Consider the following 6,337-nt stretch of genomic DNA (forward strand, 5'->3'; position numbering starts at 1 on the left):
ACGTTCACTAGCGTTCGCCTTACATGCGCCAACCGACACAACACAACCGGAAAACACGACCAAAAGCGGGCACCTTATGGTTCCTGCCGCTGGTTCTTCGCCATCCCTCTCTCTTCTAGCTCGAAACAACTGAAACTAAATCCCCACACAGGATCGTTACTGTTGCAGCGCAACAACAGCCATGAGGGAAACGATATTTAAATTTCCAACGATAATAATGCACATATATAAAGAAACATGGGGTCCGTTGCGTACGAATCAGTCAAAACAAAACCCTGTTTGATGGCACAGTGGAACTTTTCATTGGACAATAAAAAAATGGAAAAATCTAAATCACTAGAAACCGTTATAATGAAGATATGAAAGAAATTGATTAATCTTAAGTAAGGTAATTATTTGAGAAAATAAACTTATTTCCTCAAAAACAAAACTATGTAGACATTTTATATGTGTGTCATAAAACCACAAGCGAAAAATACCAAACCTTACCAACGCAAAGTAAACACATCCAACTGTGTATGCCCTCGTTCGAAAGTAAAAATCCGTTCACTCCCATCGGAAAGAGAATGAAGAAAAACCCGCCCGAGGTGGAAAACATAAACCAAACGCTTCAAATCGTGGTACTCACGTACGCCTTTCAGCTTTTATGTTTCGTGCTTTTATGATGCATCGGCAACGGCTAGCGCGTCTGGCCTGGCCGAGCGATAAATAATTCAGCAGAGGCGGGAAAAGCCGGGACGCGGCCGATGGCACCAGGGCAGATCCTTTGGATGCTAATGAAAACCACGAAGCCGTTTAGCTCGGTGCGCCGGTTTGACGAGGCTTTCGGCGGAAGGCAGCCTGAGCTGAGGGTTGAGTAGCTGGCGCCACAGTTGTCGGAACATATTGAGTGATGTTTTAATTGAGACCCGGAACGATTGTGCGTTTGTGCGTTGATCCGCTGCAATCCGTCCCCGGACGCACAACTAACCGGCCCGGTTGGCAGACTGACTGACTGACTGACTGGATGACTGACTTGGCCCGGTCACCGATGCCAGCAGCGCGTTTAAGGGCTTCCGGCCACTTAAAGCCACACTCGAAAGGATCACTTACGGTTGACGGATGACGCTTCCGAGTGACTGAAACCAGCATCCACCCGGGAATCCTCTTGAGACGGGCTCCGTTCAAGTGCTCCGTGCTGTCTTTCATCTCGTCTCGCACAACACCACGCCGCACGGTGCTCGGTGGCGTCCTACTAATTATCCATCCCACCCCAGAACAAACCTGCCACCGCCCAGAATCCACTTCAAACACCTTGAGCACTTGCGGACTCGAGTCGGGGCGGACTCGCGAAGGCAGAAGAGATAATTTAATAAATGATTCTTCCCACGATTAAGTGGTTGACATTCGTGGACTACGCGCGGTATGCCATAAACCGAACCGACAGGCGAAAGAAATGGACCGAATTGCACCTTAACATGCAACGTGTATCCCCAGGTCCTCTAACTCCTTGCCGAGTCGGTGAGGATAATGTGCATGTGGACACACGCTCAGAGCTCTCGAACTCAGCACTCAGCAATTGTCGCTGGAAGGATTGTAATTTTATTCCCCTCCCTTGTCGGACCAATCCATGGGAAACTGCTCACCTCAAGGATTGTCGTTCTGTTACTGCCAGCGGCACGGCACCAACGTGTGATTTGTCCAATTACAGCCCGCAGTTCTGTTCCAACAGTTGTTTTATTCAAGAGCAGCAAAATCTAATCCAAGTCAGTACCAAAAGCAGCAGGTTTGAGCTGGGGTGGTAACAATAACACCGATTAAGTTACACCACCGGGTGTTCACGGGGTAATTTGTCGATCCGCAGCCTGATATTTGTACTCCATTCCAGCTGGTAACATGCATCCAAGCAACCAGCATTTTCTTTAGAACTCCGTTTAATTACGAACGGAGTGCATCGATGGTACGAACGGTGATAGTAGCATAACTACTGACCAACTATCAACCAATCTTTGTTACTCGGCATAATGCACCTGCACCACGCTGTATGCTCCAGCATACATTTTCTCCCCATTGTGCACCTTCGCTTTGTCTTTTGACCCAGATGCATTCGATCCCGATACGATACCTCCCGTTTCCGGCGAGGAAGCACCTCTGCTTCCGATCTGTGCTCCTACGCGTTGTCAACGCAAGCAACGTAATTATGAGACAATGAGCAAAAGCTTCCCGTTAACAAAGGTTTTTATGTTGTGTATTAAAGGTATGTGAGTGGCCCTTTTTTTTCCTACGTGTAATGAATTGTTGCACTCATGTTTTTCCGACCGAAACCGTGCGATATTGTTTTTCGTTTTGTTGTTTCTGATATTGTTTCTCATGATGATGCACCTGATGTCGTTTTGCTGGTATTTTTTCTTCGATAATAACTGAAACACGTGTGTGTGTTTGAAATAAAAGGTTCATTTTAGCCAACATATCTAGGTTCAGCATAATGCAAAACAATGATAAAGAAACGAACTGGGCGGTTCCATTAGCGAAATGAAATCGAAATCCTGTATCTACGGTATTGCGGGGCTGCAATTTATTCGGAGGGTAAAATTGTCCCCGTCTGCGTCGTTGCGTACACATTTTCTCGAGCTTCCTCCCTCCCTTGCTGCGGAGGGGGGGAAATTTTGTTTGTGAGTTTTGCTGTCTCAACCTCGGAACCAAGCGGGTGTTTGGGATGTGCTAGGTCAGCTTATTTTCGGTCGCAAGCCTCGAGCCGGTCTACTTCGCGGTCGCTATCCTCACGTACACATCCCCCGGGCTGGGCCGGGGAAAAGCGATTAATTCATACAAAAGTGAAAGCAGCTCCCAACAGGAACCCCGCGCCATCTTTCCAACCAAAAGGGCTCGCGGAACGGATTACTTATGCTCACCCAATTCCTGTGAAAGTCTCATTCGTACAGCAAGGCGTTGCCTCATTCTCAGCTTTTAAGAAGGATTTAATTTCCTTTTTTTGTTTTTCACTTTCAACTATCACCATTCGGGAGCATAAATGGAAAGGAAGCGGGGGACCGAACCCGGGTGACAGATAAAACATCCGAACCAAACGCCCAAAGCAAAATGGCGCGCGAGAACCGCAAACCGCTCACTCGCCACACACCGACTGGCAATTAGATAAGAAATAAATTCCCGCTTTATATCAACCAATTAGAATCAAGATCAAGCGCGTACGGCAAAAGTTGTAATAACACTGGTGCTTCGGAAGCAATTAAACCGTATCTTCATCGCGGCAACGTGATAGAATGAAAAACGTGCAGCTTTTCCTGCACCACAACCGATGCCGACGGTCGCCCGGGCTCGACAAAAATTCCACCCACCGGCGCAAATGCGCTATCGAACAGGTTCCGCCAATCAAGCACACACACACACACACACACACACACACACACACATAGAAGAGGACGGACGGAAGTGGAAAGTGCAGTTGGGGTGAGATTCATTGCACACCGCGATCGGAATCAGAACAAAATCAGTAGAAGCGCAGTGGAGACTGCAAATGGTACGAGGGGTTTTCCCCAGTTTTTCGCACACCTTTTTTTAAATGGTTTTTCTATTGTTTTATTTTTTGCAGCTACCTTTTTCGATACCCTCCAAAAATGGTTCTTTTTTGCGGAAGGCCATTGTGGTCGTCCCAACGAAAGGTCACACACTGGTGGAGCACCGGTCTACGTGCAACCGGTTTCACTACCACACCAGGACCAGGAGAAGTCAAAGTGGGTAAAACAGAGGGAGAGAAAGTGTGGGTAGAAAGAGAAAGCTGCCCGGCCAAACGGTCGCACCGAATGTTGCATGAGAATATGCGATAATCCAAAGTCTATAATAAAATGGAATTTAATCTAATGTAAATGTTATCGGCAAAATGGAAACGCAGCACACCCACACCACGCCAAGTGTGGAAAGTGTGGCGGCTTGCAGTGGAAAGCTTGCGCCAACAATCACGAAACCGTCCAGCCAGCCGGCCCGGACAGGGAGGCGGGGTTGAATAGGTATTCGTATTGCTTATCGGTTGAAATGGAAGTCAGCGGGATTAAGGATAGAACGATAAAGTGCCAATTTCACGTGCCAAACGAGAGGAAGGAAAGAAAAAAAAGTCGAATCCTCTCACTGAAGTTGTCGATCCGCGGGGTGGAGCCCATGGGACCGGGATGGGTCAGAGGTTGCCGTTGGAGTGGGGGTTAAAAAATGCTGAATTATGTTCCGACCCTTTACCTGAGCGTAGGGGATATTTTTCCACTCTCTGTCTTCCACGTTATCCTTTTGCTGCTCCAAATTGCGTACGGATGAAAGGTGAATTTACAAAACGGGCAATAATTTGGGCAATAAAAAAGAAATCTATCTCCAAACCACAATCACCGCCACTCGCTCCAGCACACACACACACACACACTGCAGCGGAATTTGGCGAGCGCAGTTAACATATCATAAAACAGGGGGAAAAAAGACCCACCTCCCGAATGCTGGCGCAAAATCTTGCCCCAATAATCTGTTACAAGTTGTTTACTAGCCGGATGCCGATGGAAAGGGAGTCAGTCCCGCTGAAGGCCCCGACAACAGTCGTCCCCGGCACGGAAGGCAAGCGTGTTTACAACCAATTCCACTGCCCACCAGCCACACATTATGTATGCTAAATGCGAGAGGTAATGCAATGTTCTCTTGTGTTACGATGTGTTTATTTTTGTTCATATATTTTTGTTTCTCCTGATGGTGGTTTTTTAATTCGACGTCCTGGGTAGCTTGCCTACGTTATGGAAAACAAATGTTCATGCAACATGCAACATTAACAATAGCGACTGGTGTTCAAAAGCGTCAACTCAAAGAAGGTTTATATGTTGAATCAGGTCCTGTTAAGGAGGATTAATTGTTTTATCAATGATGCTTAAATTTAATATATTCTTGTTCACTTTTAATTACGTAACAAATAGCACTTAATGAATGTAACGACCATTTCCACCACTTGCAAAAGTGCAAAGCTATTTTCTTGCTGCTTTAATCATTCATCATTGACCAATTAAGCTGCACTACCGAAGTTCCCTTTATTAAACTTAATTATCCGATAAAAATAGAAACGGACCATGCGAAAAGTTTCAACGTATCATTCATGTTCCACGTCCATTACGAACTAACAAGACTTCCATTGTGTCCCCGCATGGAAACCGTGATTGAAACGGACGGTATACAATTATAACGTCTCTAAAGACGCTGACGGAATGTTGTCATCATTACATCAAAAGCCGAAACGTAATTGAAAAAATAAATTAATGAGCTAACTTTCTGCCGGCAAAGTTTTTCACCTATCTCTCGCCTGCTTCTTCCCGGTGTGTTTTACTTTTCCTCTTCCGTAGATTCTAGTGTCTTGTGCTGTTTTGCACAAGTTCTAGATATTTCTTGGCCTGGTTTGTTTTTCCTTTTCACCACGACTGAGTCCATTACCGAGGAGGCGGAAGAAAGTGAGACCTACGCGGAGGAACAAATTTTCACTGAAGCTTCCCGCCTAGCTTATTTGTTCAGCGTCCCGGAGAGTGGCCGATCGTGTGCAATTATGTTCGCTTAATTTATGATGCATTTGCCTATGCGCCAACGCGGACGCCGTGTGCATCCATTTCACGCTGCCATCAACGAAACGCCCCAGTCATCAGCAATTGAAAAAGCTTCGATGTCGGTGTCCCTGAATCGCGATGACTCGCCTTTAGACTTCACTCCTTCTAGCCGCGCTCCCAAAACCCCAAACCGGAAATGCGCACCCGGGCGAAGTCCCTAAAGATAGGCGAAGAAAAACTTTCGCTCAACGATAATTATCCCTTTTCTGGGATCGGTGCGAGCGCGGGTCCTTGGCTGCGACTGGTCGGGACAGGAACACTCCATTTAAGGTATTATTAATTATGCTCCCCATGGATGGCTTCGGAACATTTCACCCGCAGACGTGGCGCTCGGGACGGGACGCAAGGCCCTGTTAGCTGCTTATAGGGGTTTTTTGTCCATCTCTCCATTCTATTGGAATGGAACTCCTTCCATCATCGATGGAGAAATCGTATCGATGCAGTGAGCGTATTTTTTTTTGCCGCTTCCAGCCCCGTTTTCCAATTTTCTTCCCGATTCGGATTTTCTCCCTGTTCTGTTAAACTAGGGTATTACATTTACGAACAAAGGAACGCGGTCCGTCGATTCTTCACTCAATTAACCCTCAACAAGGCATTCGCTTTCGCCGATGCCAGGTGAACTTGGGGGCCGGTGTGCGATGGAAAACTTATACACCTTTGCCATTGGACAGCGTGGTTACTTCCCGGTCCAATCCATCCGAATGCCAATTCTTCGTACGTGC

The sequence above is a fragment of the Anopheles coustani genome, chromosome 3 (genome assembly GCF_943734705.1).
Source record: "Anopheles coustani chromosome 3, idAnoCousDA_361_x.2, whole genome shotgun sequence".
Taxonomy (NCBI): Eukaryota; Metazoa; Arthropoda; class Insecta; order Diptera; family Culicidae; genus Anopheles; species Anopheles coustani.